Source organism: Cyclospora cayetanensis, unplaced genomic scaffold (genome assembly GCF_002999335.1).
Source record: "Cyclospora cayetanensis isolate NF1_C8 unplaced genomic scaffold, CcayRef3 CcayRef3_contig_118, whole genome shotgun sequence".
Classification (NCBI taxonomy): Eukaryota; Apicomplexa; class Conoidasida; order Eucoccidiorida; family Eimeriidae; genus Cyclospora; species Cyclospora cayetanensis.
In genome coordinates this window covers 81,270-94,502 of record NW_020312057.1, presented here as the reverse complement: position 1 = coordinate 94,502, position 13,233 = coordinate 81,270, and positions in this window count along the sequence as shown.

The following is a 13,233-nucleotide window of genomic DNA, read 5'->3' as shown; positions in this document are numbered from 1 at the left end:
TCCAGTCAAAGGGCCCACCTGCAATGAGAGCTGCATTCAGCTTGCCTGCTGCCATCGCCACTGCGTCGCTTCCTCCTGCGCTGTGCGGCAGCCCGACTGCGGCGTTCAGAGTGTCTCCTACAAGCGCTGAGTCGACTGGCCAGACGCCACTATTCTTCAAAGCCTGCAACTCACACGAGCAACGCTCAACCTCCAACATGCATGCGCATCTCCCCGTCTAAACTGTGCCCAAGAGGCCTCTCTCTGCCCTGAACGCAGAAAACACGCGCGCACCTCGTCGGGAAGTCCACAGAAGATTCTTGCCAAGCCTCCCCGCTGCAGCGCCTCCTCAGGAGGCAAAGGCTGCCGCTCCCCCTTCTCCCGGTGCTCAGATGCGCGGCTTTGAGCAGAGGCCGTTGGAGCCGGAGAAGCGTCTCCCTCCCCTCCCCACAAAAGCAAGGACTGCTGCCGCAGCTGCAGCTGCACCCAGCCCTCTGCCGCTAGCTGCCGAACGCCCTCCTTGCTCCGCAGCAGCAGCAGCTTGAGGGATTCGGGGATCTTCGCTGAGGCGCCGGCGGCGGCTAGCACGGACTGCTGCTGCAACACGCACTCGACTGCTGCTGCGCCGTGCCGCAGCAGCAGCTGCTGCTGCAGCAGCAGCACCTGCTGAGACACCACGACATGGAGATGTATCTGCCCGTCCATTTGCTGCAGGCCCACTAACTGCTGTAGCTTCCAGTGCCACTCCGGAGTCTGCGCCTGCTGCTGCTGCATGCAGCAGCAGGACGGCTGGCAGCTCCAATGCGCAAGAATAGCCAGCTGAAGCTCGGGAGCGCCATGCTGGAGCGCCTCCGCGACAACTTCCCTGTTCGCGTCAAACTCTAGCGACAGCTGAGGGACGAGAGTCGCCAACGCAGCCGTGCCAGGAGAGCCGGCAGCTGACAAGAGCAGCAGCAACCGCAGGAGACCTTCTTGCTGCAGCAGCTGCACGCCAAGACGTCGCCTGCTTAGGATTCCAACGAACTCTCCATACACCGCAAAAAGAGCTCGCTGCTGGTCCCCTGCGTCCAGTTGCACTTTCGAAAAAAGCGTGGTGGAAGCCTCAGGAGACCAACTTTCCACCATTTTGGGGTGGCCCCCAGTTGTCACGCTCCGCACGGTGCTCCTGCTGTACAGATTGCCACTGTCGGTGGTAGAGTTGCTCCCGCTGTAGGTGCTTCGGTAGCTGCAGCTGCCCTTCCGGCAGGACTGCACGGTGCACTCTGTGCTGCAGCTGCCAATCCACACGGAGGCCGAAGGCGTGCCGCGTTTGTTGCCGTCACGCCGCGCGGTATAGAGCAGAAATTCAGCTATTTCCCCCAAGAGACACCTCAGCCCAAACAGCCTGTGCATGCCTCCGTGCGCCCCCCCCGCTGCTAACGCCACGCGCTCCGGAGCTGCTGAGCGAGCCGCCTCGTAGGCAGCAGTGCACGGCTTGGGGGGGGTCAGCGAATTCTCCAGAGCATGCGGCAACAGAACCAGCAGAACCACGGCGAGGGCACGCGCTGTCGGCTGAAGATACATCCCTTGAGGCCCCTTCAGCAAAGCCACCAGCCCTGAGGAGGAGGGAAAAAAGCAAGAAATGCATCGCTCCAGGAAGAGCTGAGGCGGTCCAGGGGGGCCTTGCTGAAGCAGCAGTCGAGAACCGCCGACGCCCTCGAGCAGTTGCTCTAGGATCAAACGCCATTGCCTAAAAGTAAGCAAATACACATACACACACATGCACACGCACGCTCGAAAAAAGACCCCCTAAAGTCAAAAAGCCGCTGCGCTCCATGCCCACAGAGCTCGGCAAGAGGGCAGGCGCAAAGCAAAGGGGAGGGGATGCAAGCATCGAAACAAGCACGCTCCAAGAAGCAAAAACGTCTCGGACCAGTGATCGCAATCCTGATTCTCATCAAGCACCCCCGTCGCCTCCAGTTGCTTGTATATATCGGGAGAGCCACTGGAACCAAACCTCCCCTCGCAAGTGTCTGTCGCCCCCTCCAAAGGACCGCCCAGTCGGGCCGGCAGCTGCAGAGACCCCTTAAACTTCAGTTCTAGATGCCTCAGGAGCTGCAGCAGCAGCACATGCATACATACATGCATACATACATGCATACATATATATATGCATACATATATATACATATATATATACATACATATATATATATGTACATATACACATACACACAGACATACATACATACATTCGTACATATATATATATGTATATATATACATACGCAAAAAACGCGCATCAGCCGCTGCACCGACGCTGCAAAAAACTCTTCCACGCAGGAAAAGCAGCAGGAGCACGCGAACCCCGTTCCCTCGAAAGCATACGATTTGTAGGGAACGGACAGGAGCTTCTCTGGAGTCAAAGATCAGCATTCTGTCTTGCAGAAGCACAGCTTGCTTCTCCTCCGCAGCGAACAGCCGCACACTCCCCAGCAGCGAAAGCAGCAGCAACAGCAGCAGCAGCAGTAGCGGCGGGTGGCTCTCAAGGCGGCAGCGCAGGAGAGGCCTCCATCAAGAAGTCTTACTCGCTCGGCTGCAGCTGCAGTCGCGAAGGTCCCCAGTTCGTGGGCTGCTCGGCAGAGAAGAGGACATGGAGTGTATGTACACCGCAAGGCGGTGCTCCCCAAGACGTCCAGAAGGTCTTCATGGTGACCACCTCCTCCTGCTCCTGTTGCTCGGCTTTTGCAAAGAAATGTTTCGGGGAGCAGCGTGTCTGCAACCGACAGCGCCTCGCTGAAGACAGACAGGCGCTCCCATGGGCCCTCAAGCTTGCGATTTTCTTCAGTGCCACCAATTTTTCCTGCGTTGCTGCCATCCCTGTATCCGTGAGAGTCCGCACTGTTGCCTTCGCTGCTTCTTCTGGAACGTGGCTGCGCCACGCGCTGTTTCTGCTGCTGTTTCTGCTGCTGCTCCTGCTGCTGCTCCTGCTGCTGTTTCTGCTGCTGCTCCTGCTGCTGTTTCTGCTGCTGCTCCTGCTGTTGCTGTGACAAGGCTGCAGCGAAAGTGGAAGCTGTCGGCTCTAAGAGTGCAGCACTTCGAGCACAGGCGAGAGTCTCACCTTCCCCAGAGGCGCCTTGGCCCTCTGCTAGAATCCCGTCCTCCTCGTCGAAGGGCTTCTTGGAGACTGAGCGAAGCGTGTTTTGAGCTTCCTCGAGATACGGCAGCGGCAGCAGCGCTGCAGCAGCAAACAAAATTATGTACAGGAGCTGGGCGACTTCTTTCTGCAGCCGGGAGAGCGGGAACGGGCACGCACTCTCGTGGCCTAAGAGGGGCTGGTGCCGCAGCTGCTGCAGCAGCATCCGTGATACAGACGCGCTGGACTGCATTGTTCGCAGAGACTGTTGCTGAGAACCCTTCAGAGAGATTGTGGAGAGACCTCTGGTAAGGAAAGGCCCCCCCTGCGTGCAAGGTCCCCCGACTGTGGCGAAAAGATCATTTCCCCTCAACAGTAAACCCGTCCATAAGCTTGAATCCTCCGCTGCAACCGATAAAACGCTGGTGCTGCTGCCCTGGTCGCCACTCTCCAGCAGCTCCAGCAGCACTGCGTGTAAGTGCCACCGCAGCAAAAGCAGCAGCAGCAGTCGAGCTCGCGCATTCTCCACCCCGCTACAGCAGGAGGGCGTCCTCTCGGCCTGCTGCTGCTGCTGCTGCTGCTGCTGCTGCTGCTGTTGCTTTCTCGTGCAGCTGGTTTGCAGCAGCTGTCTGCAGTCCTCAGCGGCAAGTCTGCGCCCCCCGAAACCTAGCGCCAGAGAGAGGAGACAGTGGAGAAACTGCAGCAAGAAGCAGCGGTGCTGCTGCGGCGTCTCTGGGTGCAACAATTGCATCCGCAAGAGTTGAGGGAGCGGTTGCGGCTTGCTGCACAGCAGCAGCAGTCCCGAGATGGGTTGGAGCATGACGGCGAGAGCATGCGCTGCCACTTGCTGCTGCTGAAGATGCGTGGCTGACGGCCTGCGCAGAGCTCCAGCAGCGGCGGAAGCCGCGATGCTGTTGCCGCTGCTTCCAAGAGCAGCCGTGGGTAGCGCCCTCAAAGCTCCCGATGAAACTGAAGAGAGCCCTTGCCCCTCTGCTTGCAGCAGCGTCAGTCGGTGCTGCTGCTGCTGTTGCTGCTGCAGAAGGAAGCTGCTCGCGCGGACGGCAGTTGTAGGGTTGCCGCTGCTGCTGCTGCTGATGCTGCTGCTGCTGCTGCTGACTGCGCCTCTCCCCGCCGCCATGGACGGTATGCGAGAAAAACCAGCAACGACGGAGGCGCCAGGTAGCCCCCAAGAGGCAGCAGTTCCGTCGGAGCAAATTATACGCGGCAGCAAGCTGAGCTCGAACGCGAGCAGCGGCCAGTCGACGTCGCTGTTGCAAACGTCTCTGTTAGAAATTGCGAAGGCGCTGCTACCTGCCGTTTCCTCAATTCGTGCGGCTGTTTCTGGAAAAGCCTGTCCAGTCAGCCCTCCTTTCTCGACAGCATCCGCTGCCGTCTCTGGCGAACCTGCTCTCCTTGCAGCGTACAGCGTGGCTGCGCAGCTGCAAAGACACTTGAAAAGGCCAGGCGTTAGCTGGGGGTGAGTGCGGCACAGGCCTGCCGCTGCCGCTGCGTGAAGGAGGACGGCGAAACTGCCACGCCTCAGGAGAGCAGCAGCAGGGGCAGTGGGGGCGAAGTGCAGCAGCACTGAAACACAGCAAGCCATCCACTGCTGGCGTACGTGCTGCTGCACATGATGCCGCTGCTGCTGCTGCTGCTGCTGCCACAAGTTGTGTCCTGAGGAGACTTCGCTTCGAATCGTCATGCAGCTAGGCCAGAAGTGCTGCTGCCCCTGCTGCTGCTGCTGCACTTGCAGCAGCTGCTGCTGCACTTGCAGCTGCTTTGACTGCCACATCCGGAGGCGCAGCAAGGCCTGCTGCTCCTGCTGTAGCAACAGCTCGACTCCCGTGGTGCCTTCTTGAGGGCTTCGCGACTCGGGCTGGATGCCCACGCCACTTGTTGCTGCAGCAACTGCAGCTGCCGCGAGATTTGTTGCTGCAGCAATGAGACACGCAGGAGGGGGCACCCTGCATGTGCCTCCCTTCAGCATCATTCCCCACCGCAACAGTAGCAGCAAGGCACTGCTGCGTTCCATTTCTGCCCATTCCTTCTCCTCCAGGTGCTGCTGCTGCGGCTGCTTAGGAGGCAGCAGGGGGCCTGCTGCCAGCAACTGCGGGATGGAGAGTCGGCGCATCTGCTGCAGCAGACGATCAGAGAGCAGCAAGTGCCTCAGCAGCAGCAGCGTAGCCACACGCACTGCCGGGTGTGCAGACAGCAGCAGAGGCCGCAGCAGCCTCAGCAGCCGCACCAAGGAAGAACACTGCAGCGGTACGCTGCTCCCAAGCTCCTGCAGCCACACCATCATGACGTCCTCCCAAAAATTTCGCCACAAGAACGACAAACACACCAAAAGTCGCAGAAAAGGAGCAGCACACGGAGCAACAGGAGTGGGGTGAACCCGTGCATATTCTCACCAAGAGTTCGCTTCTTGCACGCAGCAGCAAGGCCACTTGCATCTGAATTCCCGATTCCGCGTCTGCATTAGCCATAACGGCTGATCCAGGAGGTGTTGCATCCCCCGGAGTTGCTGAACTGCGCGCGACTACGGCAGGCCCTGCGTTCATGGAGAAGCCTTTCTTCGTGTCTGGCAAAAGAATACTGCTGCTCTCACCATTTCCCCTGATGCCACTGCGGCTTGGACTCCTACTGCTGCCGCTCACCCAAGACACTGCTGCATGACGCAGCAGCACTTCTGCCCTTGCTGCTACCCGACAGCCGTCGCAGCAGCTCCCATGAGCAGCTCGTCTCTGCGGAGGTGCCGAACTCCCATCGTCTCCACTCCTGTTTTCGCTGCGATCACCATTGCTGCTGCTTCTGCTGATCCTACTGCTTGTGCTGCTGCTTCTGCTGATCCTACTGCTTGCGCTGCTGCTACTGCTTCTGCTGATCCCACTGCTTGCGCTGCTGCTACTGCTTCTGCTGATCCCACTGCTTGCGCTGCTGCTACTGCCTCTGCGGATCCCACTGCTTGCGCTGCTGCTACTGCCTCTGCTGATCCCACTGCTTGCGCTGCTGCTGCTGCTTCTGCTGATCCCACTGCTTGCGCTGCTGCTGCTCCTCCTACTACTGTTGCCGCTTCCCTTGGAACTGCTGCTGCTACTGCGGTTGCTGCCAGTGACAGCGTCCTTAGACCTCTCGTCAGAAATGTCTACACTGCCGCTGCGTTGTTTGTATCTACTTCCGAAACTGCTCTGGCCGCCACTGCTGCTGCCACTACTATTGCTACTATTACTAGGCGATGCGCGGGAGTTCGACTGGCCAGCAACGTGTCGATCTGCAGCAGCATTGTGAGGGGAGGGCCCCCAGTCGAAGTCTTTGAATATTTCGCTGCTACTGCTGCTGCTACTACTGCAGCGACTGCTATTGCAGTTGCTGCTGCCGTTACACTCCCAGCTGCTGCTCTCACTGAGCCCGCAACTGCCGTCCCCGCTACTGCTGCTGACACGAGCGAATGCTGTTGAGTCGGCTGCCGCTGTAGCTGTTTCTTGAGTGCAGCCAGCGTGGCTGGCGGGCCGGGCCCTTTGCGGGGCCTCCTGCGCTGACATGCGGTGCGGTTGGGAGTCTCCGCCAGTCAGCTCGCTGTGAGCACGCCTCTCACTGTGATTGCTATTGTTGCAGTCGCTCGCGAAGCAACCACCTTCTCGATCATCGATAAGAGCCCCGGACGCGTCGGTTTTTCGCGAGGCCTCCTGGGGAGGCGACTGCTCCCCCTGCATTGGAAGGTCTTCTTGGTAGCGCGTGGGCCTCTCTGGGGCCCCCTAAAGCAGGCACTGTACAAGTAGCCCCTTGAGTGCGTAGAGTCTGGGGTGTACAGACTCAACCACCGCCATCAGTGCGGTGGATGAGCCTTCAACAGCCATTGCTGGTCCGGCTGCACCATTGGCTGCGTCGGAGACACCTAGGGGGCCCTCACCTGTACTCCTAAGGCCCCTAGAAGCTCCGAATGTCGGAGCTTCTAGGCGACTCACGCCTGGGGGCTATCCAATCGAAGGGCCCGCACTCATAGAGCGACGAGGACTTGCGAGTCGAATGAGTGGCTGAAAGAATCTACGAGGTGACGCTGTGTTCGGCCCCTCTTCGGCGTACCTCAGAGTGCCGGGGCCTTTCGAATGCGATACTTGAATAAAAATTAGGAGAAAAATAGCAAAGGCTCGGAAGGAAGGCCCCCTTCCCTTCTCTCTCTACTGCCGACGACACCTACGGGCCCCTCCAGCAGAAGCGCGCGGTCGTTGCCAGGCGAGCGACCTCTATTGCTGGACATCTTTCATCTTTGTTGAACCAAATTTAGTGCGAATGGACTCTGCTTCGCTGCTATCAAGGCTATGCAACAATACAAGGGGTGTTCCCTCCAAAACCAATAGAGCGTACTTACCGCTCACGCAATCCGCCTCTCCACACCCCGGGGAACGCCAAGTCGCTCCGGCCCCGCCTTCGCTCCCGCTGTCCTCGGATCCTTTAAAGATGAATTTCCTGCTTTTATGCGTATTGTGGTTCGCCAGACACAGGGGGTCTGGCGGCTAGCGAGGGCAGATATACAGCTGGGTAAACTTTGGGCTTCGATTACACCGGAATTGCCTACTGAAGGCCCCCTAAAGTATAGGGGGATCGGCCACGTTTCGCTGTCGGGGCTGTGATATTTGTGTACCTGCAACACATTAGGCTACCAGTAGAGAGCCACTCAAAGGATTGTGTGTCTAGATCATCCGAGACGCTGGTACTACTGGCTAGCTCATCCACCGTTTCCATGCCCTGCGAGGCATTGTGAGGGCCGCGGAAGCCGCCGACTTCTTTCAACATTCTGTAAATCGTGCAAGTTACTGTCTCCGCTTTAGGCTAACATATTATAAGGGCCGCCTCGTGCTCCAGTCCTTGGAGCGCTCTATTTTTCAGTGCATCTTCGATTGAGTGAAGACGCCTCCATATCGTACCTGTCGTCACATATCAAGGCATTACACAGACGCTCAAAATATTCGCATTCCGCAACTCTTCTCCGCTCTGTCACCTGCTGTGTTCCCCTCCCTCCATGGTCTCCGTAGGTAGACACGCAGCTCCAGTTTCAAATACTGACACACTAAAAATTTATTGCGTGCTTCCCGAAACAACACCCTCCATCCCGTGCCAGCGGCCCTCCGAGTTCCGACAGAAGGGGAGAAGAAGACAATTATTGCGTGCCCCGCTGCACCTCAGTGGCACTAGGAGCGAACCCAACTAGCTGTTTAGCCCACACGCACAAAACAATGTATCTACTCGTATTGAGCTAATGGTAACCTGCAAGATGTAAGACAGATGAGTAGGAAGCCAGTCGACCACTTATTTACTTAACTTTAACAGATACAACTCGTTTAATAGAAAGTGGTGTAGTGTAGCTTACCCCGCTACGCCCTGTCTCCCATCCAAACACACGCCCTCATCTTCTACACCTGTCCGTCGACGCTTACTTTGTGCGGGGCATCGGATGAATTCCCGTTTACTTGTGTTTCAACACGCAGACACAAATGTGAAAATCCTTGCAAGTGGGAAAACAATGTGGGTACCACCATGTAAATAGAAATCCTAGGGACACAATGCACAGGAAACTACGATATAACAAAGGGTTTTTTCCAAGGCAGCTAGTATCGTAACGAAGGAGAGCCGCAAATTATCTCGCAAACAGCGGCTTTCGCAGCTGCTCCTCCGTCAATCACCAAGATTGTCTTGACCCATTCCTTTTCACGAGAAACTCCCATCCACTGCATCCTCAGCACTCAATAGTAGTAGAATTTAGCACTTCTACGATTTCGTGTTGATCATCCCGCTCTACAAGTGTCAGCTGCTTGCGCGGAAAGCTCCGCGAATATTTTAGGGAGCTGGAGAACTTCTTTAAGAAGCCAATGGAGATAGTTCTGGAACAGCCGTATCTTTAAGGTAAAATTGATAGAGTACGAAAGACCATTGAGGCTTGGGAGAATTGCAAATGAGTTCCAGCCACCTGACTTGAGCGTCATCGTTTGGATACCTTTCAGTGTGCCTCGTAAAGTATGCCGATCCACCAAGGCCACATCGCCAAGCTAGGCAAACAGCCGACCTCTACACAAAATAATTACGTTTTCCTTTTCTTGGAGCTTTGGATATGCTTCTACGCGTGCAGGCCAGAGGTGCCCTGAGCCCCTCTGCAGCCAAGGGCTGTTGCAATCCCACAGACCCAGGTCGGAGAGGAGTTCCGGTATGCAGACTAGGCATACTAGAAAACGGCGGGCAGACGAGCTTACCCGTCGTATCCTAGACCCGACCAGCACAAGGAAGATAATAACGCCCGACATTTATGATTTTTGTGAGCATAGAGCAACAAATATTGCGGAGAACCGCGATTGGTCCGCTCTGTCTGTCTGCTTCGGGATGGTTCTCATTTGTCATTATTTTGGTCAATGTGTGGACGAGTCCAAAAATGCTCCATAAACCACCAACGAGTTTTTGATCCCTATTGGTAAGGTTGCTCGTGGGGAATCCGGAAAGCGTCCAGACATGAGCTAAGAATAAATGAACGACTTTCTTTGTCATGACAGACCTGGATCAATGGGTGAATGGGCACGTTTGCTTGGTCTGTCAATAGCACCTTTACAATGTCCTCACCCTTGACGTCAATCAGTCCAACAGTAGAGGCCACAGCTTTTCAGTTGCTGGAAGGCTTTGGGCAAGGCCAGGATTACGATCATTGCTCGGCTTCAGTTGTTGTTGTTGGCTATCCGGGTGAGGTGCACACTACTCCGCCCACGGGGGCATCCCAAGGCATCGAAAGGATCGTAAAAGCCTCTGATTGCATTCCCACCAGCGCGTAAAAGAGCACGATCAAGTGAATTGCAAATTGCACAAAGCGGCAATGCAGAGCACAGTGCAGTTCATCCTCAGCGTGGGATTGCCTCATCTTTTGGGGTGTTCTGTATGTGGCAATAATAACGAATGCAAAGGTATCACACAAATTTTCAAGAACAGAAGCTCCTTACGGGCAGGAGTGGCTCTGTTGCTCAATAGTGAGCCTCTATGGAGTGGCTAGGGCGCGTCGGCCATAACTTAGGCGATGGCCAAAGCTACTTCACATAAATTCGTGCTGCCGAAAGTGCCCAATCGAACGAACAACTTAGGGGTTATGAAGACCTCAAAACTCTTCTCAAGGTACATCAAATACTAATGTTTGTTCGGGGCAGTAAGATGCCCCGGATTAAACATGCCAGCACTTTTTCTACCAATCCACACCACATAGAGTTCCCTTTTCCGCACTGGATAACGGTACTTGATTCCGGTGAAATGGGAAAGAAATAGAATTTGAGGCTTTGAAAACCAGCATCCTGTTGGTCACTCACTGCTACGTCACTAGCATCCTGTTCAGGAAAATTGACCCTCATAAGGAGGCAGCGCGAGAACGAAAGGGTTCAAAGGGGGCGCATGCGCATCCTTGCTGCAGCACCCGCACCGTCTATCCAGCTCTCAGAGTGCTCTTTTGCAGGTGATGGAGTACTTGAGCCTAACCGCTTAGTCGCCCCCATCCTGCAGCCACCTGAAATGACATTCTGGGGAAACCCTAGATGAACTGAGTGAAGCAAGAGGTGTGTGTCCTTTGCCAGCGCAACTTTCATTTTTTCCGGACGTACCTGTTTATTGATTGCTTTCCATGTTCTATCATTCTCTTTTTTCGAATGATTGCTTTCGAGCTGATCTCGTCATCAAAGCCAATGGTATAGTGCTTTGAAAGACCGAACAATAGTTTTCCTTCCGTGTAGATGAGGTCCTTTGTACGAACAAAGCCACTACTAAAACTTCCCCCACCTTCAATAAGCATGCGATCGACCGCATTTATTTCCCTTCGTCCAAGTGTTACAAAGCAAGGTACATCTCCAGCCAGCTGATGAAAAACTCGAGGATTTGCCCTACGCTACGTCATAATCTTTTTCTCATTGGCAAAAACCCATTGATACATCCATGAAACAGTTCGTGAATTACTTATTGTACTTCTCTATAGCTGTGGGGCTGTTGCATTTACACTGGCTTGCAAGCCGGTATCTGCGCCCTCAACAAGCACTGTGCAAAGGTCAGCTTCCATCGCCAGGGGGTCTCATCAACCGATCATTCCCGAGAAAGGTCGAGATATCCGCTTAAAAGTTGGTTCAATCAATGCTAGACAACAGTTCTAAATGCGAACATTCCACTGCACCTGCAAACGGTGGATGAGCAAGAAAAGGCTGCCTCGAACCACTGAATGATACAGAATGTAACGGTCTACCTAGAATTTTCATTGCAGACACTTAGGCCCATAGTTGATGCACGGCCTTACACAAAGTTATTAGGTGACCTTTTAAGACAGCCTTTTCCTCATGATTCCGAAGCGAGGGGAGAAGTACAACTAAGGTGCGAGTTAATGCTCCTATGCTCTCCGAGCACTTACAGCCAGCTCCATAGAGCACCTAGCGTATTAGCACCTACCATTAATTTTCATCATGCTGATCTAACGCTTGTTGAAGCGCGTGTAGACAAAGACCCAGACATGTAGTTGATTCTTTACAGAATCTTGAACAATTATGACAAGTCTGATTCGAAGTGCTAAGCGGCACCTTGGCTCGCTCCAGGGGACGTAAGCAGGTGCAATGCCTGGAAAGTCCGAACATTTTCATGCGCATTAGATGTGTGCACGGGCCAACAGCACAGATGATTGCCCCTAGCTCCACCGCGGTGAAGCTAAGAACAGGTGAATAAGGCAGTTGTCGATTCGCAACTACAGCAAAACACAAGCAGGACTAGCGATACGTGTGAAGGACTATATCGTATTGAGCACTGCAACGTAGTAGCGTTTTAGAGCGTGTGAATCAGCCCTGATCCACAATAAATGAATTTGCGAGCAGCTAAACCACATGTTTTAATCTTCGTGGTGGCATATTTGAGTGTATGCTAGTTGAATTGTGGCCGTTGCAATGTAGTATGGCCCGTGTCGAGGGGGTTGCAGTCCTGTTATTTGTTCAAAGTGAAGCCAGGGGCCTGAACTCACCGTACAGTAACATAACTGTATTTATCGCTGGAGCTTATTTCAGCAAGCTTTGCGTGCCCCCAGTTAGCACCTTGGTCTGGTGGCATGCAAAAGACCCCATGAATATAAGAGAGAATCTCTACTTGAGAGTCCAGGAAATCCCTCAGCTTGTTCCCTCTAACGGTTGAGGAGAGGAGGAATGCCATGGAAGTGGAAGGCTCTCTTCTTCGTGCAGCTTGGGAAATTCATTTATAGATTGCGCCCGAAGTAGTCGAGGTGAACCTACGCTCTATACGGGTGGTGCAGATACAGCCGCGCCATGTGCGTACTGCAGGGCTTCTGAGTTTTAACTGGGGCAGCCTGAGTCAGCGTTCACAAGAAGACTTAATCGTCCGGTGCCCGCGGGTGTGCAGTGCCACAACCTGCACCGAAGGCGGTCGTTGTGGTGACTCCCTACGTATGCCCCCTGCATCTAGCATCAGCAACACACTCTGCAGCAGAAAGGGGCTTTTTAGGCGTAGACGGGCATCCAAAGTGTTATGAACGACACAAGCTTTCAGATAACTAGTCTAATACATAAAACTGCAAGAATGCTTCCTCTCTTTAGCCACAGGCTCGCTTGGAAGTGGGTGAGATAGCATCGGTCGCCAGCTGAACCGTATCCCCTTGATTCAAAAAGCTCAGGAGTTACGCCTCTGAGCTATAAAACCACTCTACCTAAAGCATGCAATCGACCTAGCTGCGCCAAGGAGTAGGATTTCTCTAGAGTCTCTCGAGTAGGCACTCGCAGGGAGGTTGCAGAGGGGGTTGCAGAGAACATCTGCCTACTGTCAATTCCGCTCAGGATAGACTACTCGTAATGCGTGGTTACTCTGGCAAAACTGTTGCTCTTTGCGCCGATTGTTCTTGCCGTGAGTGTGCCAGTCTTCATGCTGCCAGTGTATCGCGCTGTGGTGCTCAACAGCCCTTAGCTGGGCCGGCGGCATGCAAAAAAAGAAATTTCGAGTATTTACGGACAACGGTGTGCAAAGAAGCACTGCGTCCAGCAGAAGCAGAGCCATCGATATTGGATAACTGCACTTTGGGGGACACAAGGAGCACGAGTGCATGCACATGCATGCAGTAGCGATTGGTGTAGGATCGTTACCAT